The sequence below is a fragment of the Daktulosphaira vitifoliae genome, unplaced genomic scaffold, assembly GCF_025091365.1.
Source record: "Daktulosphaira vitifoliae isolate Bord-2020 unplaced genomic scaffold, ASM2509136v1 Scaffold_1, whole genome shotgun sequence".
Lineage (NCBI taxonomy): Eukaryota > Metazoa > Arthropoda > Insecta > Hemiptera > Phylloxeridae > Daktulosphaira > Daktulosphaira vitifoliae.
Window position 1 is genome coordinate 66,902,621 of NW_026099572.1, and position 12,389 is coordinate 66,915,009.

Sequence of the window (12,389 nt, forward strand, 5' to 3'; positions counted from 1 at the left end):
AAAATAGCTATCTTAGATTTTTTTTTTACATTTTATTTAAAATTTAAAAATAATTAATATTTTTAATAAAATGTAAAAAAATTAATTATTGAGATATAGCTATAGACCTAACGTATAACTATTATTTAAAAAAAAAATCAGCTAAAAATATTAACTGGATCAAAAGTTATTTAAGTTGTCAGTGAGTGGTGGGCCACCCTGTATGTCCTGATGTTATATGTCTTGAGAAACTTTTTAAGTAATTTACTAAATGTGGATCATTTTATATTTGGAAATTCAACAAATTAATTTTCGCAATAATTTTTATTTTAAGTGAAATTACACCTAATTTTGATCGACTCATTGTATAATATCAACATTATTTTCAGATTCTAAATTCTTCTCCAAAGTATTGTTATTGTTCCATGGTTACAAATACTATAGGTAAGGCTGCGCAAGGAATATGCGAATCTGTGTTTCTTTCTTCACTATTTTCTAAATTATATCTATTTAATTGTTATTTGTTCATAATTAGCGAAGTATTTCCAAAAAATAATTTTTTTATTTCAATGTGTTTACTGATTTACTAACGTAAAGTCTTCAATATAAATAATACATAAGTTTTATTTTTCTAGGGAATACATTGGTTAAAACAGTTGATAGTGGGTATACTCCCTAAAACACCACTATTCTCATTCATAATAACAGACAAAGGTAATTATAATCAAAAAATTCAATTTTTTTGATGTAATATGAACAACCCCAAAATTATATAAAGGCCCCCCAGAGAAAATTGTCTGAATAAAACAATGATCCTAAACGTAACCCCTCGCAAAACCGTTTTAAAGGGCCTTGCAATCAATTAAATGGCTAAAAAAAGTTCTATTTTTAATTAAAAAACTTCAAAATCCCGCAAAATCGTTTAACACAAGGCTTCGCGATTGCTAGCGCCAACTAAACCTGACTCTGAGTTGAATGCAATTTAGAAATTTTAAAAATATTGCTGGAAAAGTTGTCGAACCAATTGAACTATTAATGCAAAGTTGTGGACATATTCAGGTCATCGAAAAAGTACTGCATCAATAATAAATTATACCTGAGCAAAACTTTATGAATTCCCTAAAAAAATGAACGTAAGTGAACTATTAAACAAACTGAATATTTTCCATATTATTAATGTATGAATGATAGATAATTTACAATATCGTAGCAGGTAAATTGATTGCAGCTAGCTGTGTGTGTGTGTTAGAATATTGTCTAATAATTTTAGTATGTATTATCATTTAACAAATGGTAATATTATTAAAAAATATTACTAGTAAAGTGACTCTAATCTCTTGTAATAAATAATCCTTATAGATGTGTAAAATATTTCACTAATGATTATTAATTGAATTTGATTGTTTACCGTGGAATAAACATGTCTTATAACTTATATAAACCGAAATAAAATAAAAAAAAACCATCACTTTTTAACACACATAATTTCCACAGAATATTTTCACATAACTATAAAGGCATTCAGACTGTATTTGAGTACGAAAAGACCCGGAATGCATTATATTTTTTATTTATATTTATCAATATTTTGTTCGTATTATATACTTTGTCCATGTAAAAAGGTGCCAATGTATACAAGACGTGCTCAAGTTTCTCACATTCTGAAAGACAACATTGACTTAACTTATTATTAATAATTTTACTATGAACATACATATCAGGTCATTTGAGGTTTTAATATACACACACACACACATACGTTTATATTATAATATCACAGTTTTTGTAAATTTTCAGGGTGATCAAAAAACAAAAATAAATTCATACATGTTCTACCACAAGAAGTGATTTGATTTTTATAACATGCAATAAAACTATTAGTCATACAAACATATATGAGAAACACTTATTATATCATTGTCGATAAAAAAAAAAATTATCAATTTTTGAGGTCGCAGTATATGCGACGATGTATAAATGTTGATCACGTTTCGTATCGATACTTGTATAATAGTTTTTAACCAAAAAACACTATTACAGATTTTAGTATTTATTGATCGATTTCCATTTAAAACCACGTAAATGACCGACAATTTCTGTAACGTTACTAATTTTAGCTTAATGATTGATGATAATCATATAACTAACTGAAAAACCTAAGTTATTTTGACGATACACTAAACTAGATAAGTTAAAAAGTTAATTATATGAAAATTTTTGAACCTTTGGTTCAGTCTATAATGTCACTACTAGGGAGGTAATAAATAAGCGGTGGACGTTTCTAACGACAATTGTTGATAAGCTTGTGAATCACATCTAATACTTTCGCTTGAATAAAATAATCGTATTCGAGGTAATAGTTGCAATATGTTTTTTTGTAATTTTATACGCATACTTTCACAATTTGTAGATTTTGAAAATTCACTAATAAAGAAATTAAGTACTACTCAAATGTTTTTGTAATATACATTATGTCAGTACAGTCGGTTTATTCATTTATTGAACGATTAATAAAATTATAAAATAATTAAATCTTAACTGGACGCTCGCGTAACGTGACCAGTTTTTTAGCTGTATTTTCATCATGCTGATACTGACTCATTACTCGCCTATTAAAAATTTGTAATCCATACTCACTAAAATCTGTAAGATATCCAACATAACTAATATTTGTGCTCAAACTTGGAAATAATTTGCACCTTGATGTAAATGAATATATTTTGTAATGGACAATTGTTTTCTATTGTAAGTATGCCGACCACATAATATAATTCTAATCATTTATGTACATGTTCGGTATTATTTGAATTTCATTTACTATCATTTATATTTGTCAACTGAGAAAGAGAGGTCAAGCTGGTCATTAATGACGTATAGCTCAAGCACATACGGAGTAAATTATTGATGCCGCATAATCAACAGGAACTGGTTTTGTGCATTTTTACAACTGAAGTATGTGTACATATATTATTCAGTGTACACTACAAGTGTGTTCAGGGTGTCCCAAAAAAAAAAAAAAAAAACAATATACGGGCGAATACGTATTAACAGCGTGTACCGCATTTTTTTGATTGACATTCATTAATTTCATGGCACATTTGCAACACACTTTTCCGCTAAAATTCGACAAAAGAAATCTGCACGCGCTCGGGGCCGCGACTGCCATTGTTTTGCCGCTCATAAAACCCAAGACAAAAACTTTAGGTCATCTCCGTCTCATGGGTTTGCCGTGCGTTTTTCTAGCCTCGGGTTTTTTTGCAAACGCAATAAGAAACTCCCCGCGGAGTTGTGGCCGATTTTCATTTTAAAGGCGAAATTAACACACCCCCGAGTGTGATTGCGCGCCAGTAATTAAAACCGGATTACCGTTTTCCATTTGTCTGTTCCGATGTGGCCAACTTGTATTTTACATTAGGTATTTTGTTTTTGCACTTGTTTTTTATTATTGTTATCGTTCTCACGGCCGAAAAGACAAACAAATCAAATGTTCCGTTACATATTTTCAAATCGCCAATAACACCGTGACCGTTACCTTTCAAATCTATCCTATCCTCACAAGAGTTTGGGTACAATTATACTGTGCGTCATTAAGTTAAATAGGACTAAATATTTGATAATCCTCGACGAGATTTTTGTGCCTTAAATGTCTTTAAAAATTCACCAGTCACGTCAACTTTTCGTACATATCTAATTTAAGACCAAGCGAAAAAAAAAAGTAGGAAATAAATTTCAATTTTGTTTATCATTAAATTTTTCTCGTGGCATTAAAAGTGTGTGAGATTATTTTCTATCGAAGTGTAATCTTACAAAGATAAATCATATTAATCTTTACAATAATACTTTTTCCATAAAACATGTTTTTGACAAAAAAAACGGCGATGATACTTATGTGTTTATAAGATTAATTGTTTATTTTAATATTTCTACGGAAATATTTATCATCGCTTTTTATTAATAGGATAACCTTTGAGTCAGAAATCAGAGTTAAGATGATTTACGAGCTATTCTTGCAAAATGCGAATATTATCACGTAAAATGTTTTACCTTTTGATGATAGAAAGTTCCATATTAAGCCATTATTTCCATTAATTATGTCATTTTGATATTTATAAATGTGAATGGCCGTAACGTTTAAGGACATCAAGATGTTTTTCCTCTCATAGACATAAAATTTACAAAAAAAATCTGACTATGTCAACAATTATATTACTAAAAATTAGTAATTATCATTAATCAATAGCTATCATATCTCTACATATAAACATGAATAAATACCAAATGGTACGAAGTGTCGATTAATTTCCCAACACTGAATAAAAAGTTGCATAACTTATCAAGGCGCTGTGTCACATACAATTGTTATGAAAATAAAATAATTCTCATTTAGACAGTGTTTTTTGCAGAGCTATGTAATTTAAAAAATGTATTTAAAGAATCGTTGGCTTTTAGTTGTATTAGTGGTAAAAAAAAACATAATATATTTTTTCCTAAGTGTAACTTAAACAAAAAAAATGTTAATTTTTATAATTAAGGTAATAGAGATCAAAAATTGAATACTTTCCAAAAAATTAAACTAAAAATAAAAATCGTTAAAGTAAAAAAAAAACAAAATTATCATAAAGATGATTTATTAAACGAAGTATTTTAATTTTATATTATATTATTATGAACATTACAAGTAATAACACTAAACAGTTCATTCGTGTGTTTTTTCTAAAGCGTCCACTTGACTACACAACTTATTTACTATGTACTATGAATTTTTTCACGACTAACAGTTCAATTATATGACAAATCCTGAACAAATCAATCAAAAAAATATCATGGTAACCACAGTTATACAAAATGTAGACTTTTAATACAAGTAAGTGTATAAATATGTGCACGTATAATATATGATATTATAAATTCCAATTGTCTGTCTGCAAAAACACGGTAGCGTATAGATCAATATGACTTTGATTTATTTGTACATTGAAAAACCGTATTTGAACACATACAAGAAAATGATCGAGGATAAAAACATCAAACAGGCTCCTAATTGCTCGTACTTTAAAATAACGCAAATGGTGTGCACTTTACCTGAGCAGTACACGTTAGGATTACATTATAATTGTAAATAATAAAGAAAAAAAATTATATATATATATATATACTTAATTACAGCATTAAGTGTTTGTATGTGATATTTAAGCTTTTCTTATGAGCATAATTACTCAACTATTCTAGAAGGTAGTCCAGAAAAAGTTTTATTTAACTAAACTGAATTAATAATTAAAAATATTAAACTTCCTTAAAGTCAATTCTTAATTATTTTATAATCAAACTATTGTTTTTATTTTTCAAAGACCGATAGTATATAATTAATTCAATGATTACACTAATATTTTAGAAACTTGCCATGAAAATCGGAAATTACTTTGGGCGGGTAAGCGACAATGATCATCCGGGTAAAAGACACTTTCATTTCGATTGTGTCGTCTATAGTTGGATATTTTAGAAATTGTACTTGGGTTCGCTTTAGGCGTCCTTATCCCTCGAGTAGAGAAAAAAATTGAATTTTCTCGAACGAAACATAGTGAAAGCACCTTTTTTATAAATACCATCAATTACTTGGACTATAAACTAAATAGCAAATGCTACTTAGACATTGATCAATGTGTAAGTAAAACACAAACACATATCCGATATGTGTTTGTGTTTTATTGTATCACGTCAATTTAGGTTAAATGAAAGCGAAGTGATTGAACCCGTTTTTTTTTTTCGTGAGATAATGAAGATCTGTCAATACATTGCATAGATTGTTAGTATACACACATAAGTAATTGTTCACTCGTGATAAATAATAAACCACCGTGAGCAGCATTCATTGTGTCAATAATCGAAAAATAACAATCGAGCAAATGTTTACATACTGTCCTATTTACGTTTTCACTATAGTCAAGATGAGCTTAGGAACCCAACTGGCTAATTTCTGACGAGCAAAGCAAATAAGAAATGTGAACACAAACAAGCAGTAAAGTGTATTATCGTTTAATAGTCCGAACGTAATCAAAAATGAGTTCTTATTTGACGAGTAAAAACGTTCCGCTTAAAAATTCTACATAAAACACATACTTCTAATCAGCGTGTCGAAGCCCAACTCCTATCGAGTGAAATACTTGAAAATTTATAATATTTCAGACTGTCGTTATAAAATGTTTACGGTGAACTGTTGTGTGGGCGGCAAAACGAAACTATTTGAAAATCGCTAAATTTGTAAATTGCTCGGTAGTTTTCTAAGACGAGAGACATTCGCATGAATTCATCGCCAGAGCGTAATGGACGTGTAGTCTATCTAAATAGACTGCAGATCAGTAAATATACTTCCTTGATAGCGGCTGAGATAATTCGACTTGGCTCGGATTCAAGTCCTGCTAAGTGGTGGCAGCTTATGGAACACCTGTCCTGCCCCGGTGTACGTGTGCGACTCCTCTGGTCGTAAAATACCAGAGGTCATCGCGCTATCATCTGGTTTGTGAGCGAGTGTTGTGTTTATATGTGGAATATCCACATTCTTTGGCGAACCATTTCAACGATCATCATCATCCCGAGAACACACAATTTTTACCCCCTCTCGTCCGGTTTTCCGGGCACACGGTGAGAGGGGGCGCGATTTTTTCGACAAATTTACAACGAAAACAAATAAAACGTCAACCAAACAGTCAGACGGACGGGACTGTCCTGAGATATTTCAGGGCGGCGGCACACCGTCCAACCTGGTCCGAGCAAACCCAGTGAAACGGTCGTATGCAAATCGATTACGCCGCGATTCGTTGGCGTTGAAAGATCACGTTGTCCGAGTTGATCAATCTAAAAAACAACAATTACGACAATAATAGCGACGAGACCACTGGCTCGGACACAAATTACAATAATCGTGTGACGACGACCACGACCAGTTTTGTGTGTTTTTCCGCTTCAACAGTTTTATCCGCACACGCGTCCCATTACAGCCGTCCGTCGCATCTCTATATAATTATCATTTTTTTACTCACAAGTATCACGCTACCGTATTACCATTTAAATGGTCGCGCGTCTGCGGGTCATCGTTATTACACATCACGGTGTGTATTTATATGAACACAATGCTTGTCTTGATTTTTTTGGCTTTACTACAACACCCGTCATTATAATATGTCTACAACGGGTCCAGAATTACGCCGTGTAGCGTAATAATTAAAAACCTGTTCGAGTGACGCGGCAACACACACACACACACACACGTTATAAACACATAGATATCGAATTATCTTAAATATTTATGAGCTTAAAATATCCTAACAACTAATGAGCGACGGTCAGTCAAATACGGTAAACGTGTGTTGCATAATACCCATGCAGACCAACACACTATGATATTGTACATTTATGTATCGTTACAATTTAGATATTTTTTAGTAAAACCATTCAGTACAGATAGCGCAGATAGAACCTACGCCAGTGTTGAGGACGCGCTTATGAGCCAATGAAATTGCCACGACATTCACAGAGTCTTTAAAATTGTTCAGTCATCGGATATAAAAAAAAGTACTTTTTATTTGAAAAACAATAATAAAATTATACTAAATGAATAATAACAAATATTACCATAAATAAAAAATAGNCAGAGTCTTTAAAATTGTTCAGTCATCGGATATAAAAAAAGTACTTTTTATTTGAAAAACAATAATAAAATTATACTAAATGAATAATAACAAATATTACCATAAATAAAAAATAGGCACTTCGATTTCAGCGAGATAAATTGACCGTGTTAAGAATGTTATTAAAGTTCTAAAACTATTGTCTTAAATCTTGTGATGTCAGTAATCGATAAAATTATACAATGACTACGTTAAACTGAAATTTATTGATATTTAAATACTGTAAATATTACGGAACATTTAATCATGTTTTGTAAATTATCTAACATTTTTTTAATTCTAGGAAAAAGTCTAAAAATTAAAATTTACTGGTAAATTAATTAATAGTTAATTTACTTTGATAATTGAATATTTTATTAGGCATTACGATTACTAAAATAGTATTATTTATTTTCTATAAACATTGCTAAATTGAACATCACGTGAATCTAACAATCAATTTTTTTTCTTTTTGGCTAATAAGCAAATAAGTTTATATAAATTTAGAATAAAATTAAATTAGATGTCTCTATTTAGGCATTTAAATTTAATTTTCGTCAATCAATGATGTATTTTATGTAAGAAAAGTAACACTGTTATATTCGTCAGTTAAGTTAATTCTTTTTTTCTCAACTTATCTTATAATACAAATACTTACATTGATAATAACAAAACTATTAAATTTTTTAATATGACAACAATAATACAAAAAATTTTACAACTCAAATTAACATTTTTAAATAAATTAATTTGATTGAATGTCCTGAAATATTAGGAAATATTACTTTTAAAATAAATTAAATTAAATCTAGATACAAATAATTATTCTTTTTAAACAATATTACGACAAATTACTTTAAAAATTCGCTTTTCAATACATTAATGTCAGCTGGTAATACCTTAAAGTATTACTTTTTAATATGTCATTATTTGAATTTGTTTTTAAAGCTATTTAAATGAAATCAATCCAAATGTATAAATATGATTAGTTTTTTTTCAACGTATATAATTTTAATTTTAAGACAATAATTAATTAAAACCTTTATATTAAGGCTTATATGTTGCACTATGAAAAAATAACGTAATTTCAATTAAATTTCCATAGATATTATAAATAATAAAAAAATTAGTTATGGTCCCATAAAATTTAGCCAAACACATTTGTTTGATAAATTTTTACACTTGAAATGTTGACATATAATATATTACCTGAAACAACAACATTATAAAATATTCCATTTTTTTTAGTTTCGATTAATTTGTTTAAATATTTGTTATTTAAGAGGTGGTTATTCCAAATTACTTCCCCTTACACGTTTACATTAGGCAACAAAATAAACTTTTATGCAAAAATATTTTTATTTCAACTGTAGCGACCAAAACATACGCAACGAATATTCTCGAATGTTCTCGTTATCAAAAACCTTCGAGAAACTTCGATAACGCCATAAGATAACCTACGCGGGTATAGAATATTCTAGAATTAGCGAGAGCCTTATCGGAGCTATATATATATCGGAAGAATCAGTCAGTTTAGTTAGTTCAGTTCAGACTGTCTAGTCCGCGATACGCTACACGACCGCTACACTCCGCCGCTGTTGTCATCGTGTATTATGTTTACTTCGATTATTTTATTTTTCCTTACTGTATATACATATATTTTCTTTTAGTGTTTATACGTCTATTTTAGTGTTATAATTTTGTTTAATAAAAGTCTACCGCCATTTAAATAATTGTGTGTTGTAAGATATAACCCACACAACTAATAATTTTTATATAAAATATTAAAAAAAAAATGTTGCAATTTTACAAATTTAAAATTGTACCTTCATTTTGTAGATATTTATAGTTTTTTATATGTTAAGGATCTAAAAAATCATATAGCAACAGTTTTATTTTTTTTAGAAATTATTTCCGTTTCTCATTCTAAAATGTCGCTACTGTTTGATAATTAGCCACTAAATGCCGACTTAAAACTTCGTAGAACAGTACTACATTGTCTGTTATAAAAATATTCGTTATTTTTTTTTCAACTTTTAATTAACACTGGTTTGCCTTGTTACTTCATGCTATCAAAAATCTCTTCAGTATTATTTTTCCTATAAAATTTATATATTTATATTTTTAATTAAACATATATGAGCAATCAAACATCTCAAATTGTTAAATTACATTGCTCAATCAATGTAGAACTGACTAACAAAAAAAATCCTGTAATTAAATTAGAATTGATATTTATTTTTTATGGTTTCAAAAGACTTGAAATATCTTACAAAACACGACTCTTGAAACTGACAAAAATAGATAGTATTATTTGAGATTCAAATAAGTTCAATTGACAACTTAAATCATATCTAAGAATATCTTTAAAATTTCAATTTACAATTTGGAAATATTTCCTTTAAGAATTAACGATGTCAGAATATTTTTTCGGAATATACTTAAATTATTTTTATTAAAACAGCGGCCAATAGAATATTCATAAAATTTTGAAAGTTAATTAGTTCCGCTCTTTTAGCAAAAAAATTATGTTGTACTCTATATCAATTATTGACATTGGACATGTGATTTCTTTAATACATTTTATATTTAATTTTTGGGCGTAAACTATGATCGACTTAAAAATGTATAATTTGATGATGTAGTTCTTAGATTACAAAGTAAAACCATTAAATTTATGAAGGATGACCATAAAAGTTATAACTACAATTAAAGCTAAACTATTGGAGTATAAATATCGATGCAATAATAATAGTATGGTGTAAAGTATTTCAAAAAGGTAAACAGGAAACGTGTTCCTTAGGCCATCCGACATTCCGACCAGCGAAATATTCAGCACCAGACTGAGATTCGTTGACTCGTTTTGTATATTACACGGGGCCCAATATGTTTCAAATGAGCGGGGTGTTAATTGCGGGTTAATTGAAAAACCTTGTCTTCAGACAACATTTTTATAATATGCTGTCACACAACAGTGTTACCTGTTCATCGCTATCAAAGAATTAATGTGATTCGTTGTTCGGTTTTTTTTTTAAGAGTGTTATAAAATAGTACAGACAAATTAGTGGCGTTGAATTCTTTATGTTTGCTCGTTCATATTATTTGAATTAATGTGTGGAGTTCAGAAAATTTATGATAAAATTACATGTTGTACCCATTCGAACAAGAAAACAAAAAAATAAACGTACTCTACGCAATTTATTCTGTACAAATGTCATCTTCCTAGTAGAATATAAGTATTCTATTTAATTTACAAATGAAAAGTTTGTTTCCAGACTAATTTGATTCAGTTTTGAAGTGTTTACTTGTGTTCACATTTTTTTATTTGTAAACACAATTACATAAAAAGCTCGCTAATCTATTGTCGACGCATATTTTTGAATATCTGAATAGCGTAAAATAATATTTAAAAATTATAACTAATGTGCTGTGCTATATAAATTTAAATTTTATAAATCTTTTTAATTAATGACGTGGATATATAAAATAGTTTTTGGTGAGTAGTATGAAATTTTCGAAAATCTTTGCTCAATTTCCAATAATACTACTTTTAAAAAATATAATTAGATTTATGAACTAATTTCAACTTTTTTTTATTGCGTTTACATTGTAAATAATTTAGCTAATAATCAACTACGATTATATTGTGAAACACAGCAATTATTTTTTTCAAGATAATGTCTTAAAACGTTAAGAGTTATTCGGTGATATTGAAATTTTATTTCAATATGTTTGTATAGAGTTTTCAGTAAGTAAGGAAACGCATTTCTATTGTTCTCATTGTTTATTACAATTGACATGTTTCCTTACATACAGAATACCCTGTATACAAAAAATGTTAAGATGTAATTTGATGTGAAACTCTTACAAGTAAAAAAGCCTAGCCTGGTAAATAGCTGGTAATTTATAGCAGTACACGTCATCATGTACTTAGTGTTTAAAAGAACAGTAAAATTTTCTTTCCAATTATATCTGTGACTTAAGTACATCATCAGTGTTAAGGTACTAACATCACTTATAGTGGCTAGGTAAAAAATTTTCTTTTCATGTGAAGGTTATGTGCATTGTCTACTGTTGTAAAAACATTAATGTCGGTTTGCGAGAGGGGAATGATAAATAAATAATTGGTTTTAAGATGTAAAAGCTATATGTGTTTATAATGTACACAAACTTAAAAAATTAAAACATGTGTACATGTTGTATTTTGAGTTTTAAGTTTTTGTTGTTATGGTCACCTATTAGAAATAAAATATTATATGAAAGACTTACAATACATTTGTAGATGCTTAAATATAACAATGTCTTATAGTTTTTTGGGAGAATTTTTATTTGGGTACTTTTCTAATAGAGTTCCAAATGTGATTTTTGAAGAGGACAAAAACATTGTTTATAAATTAATATCGTGAAACTGATAAATAAGTATTTAATAATTTAAAATTATTTCTATTTGTCGAAAAAATTATGTTGTGAATACGTTATTTTTTATAGATTTTTTCCTTGAACGACGTTTCCTTTTAAATTTTAATCTAATGTCTCCGTCAATCATATCATTATCTATTTTAGAACTGTTTAATGATGACTTGACTGTTATTTTTTTTTTATTTTGACGTTTCGAAGAGCTGTTCTCTTCCTCATGAGGTATATGTTTTAAAACTGTAGTATTTAGCTTATATAAATGATTTAAATTACTCTGCGTAGACATCCTTATTTGGTGTAACAAAGTGGATTTGTTTTTTATCCATAAAA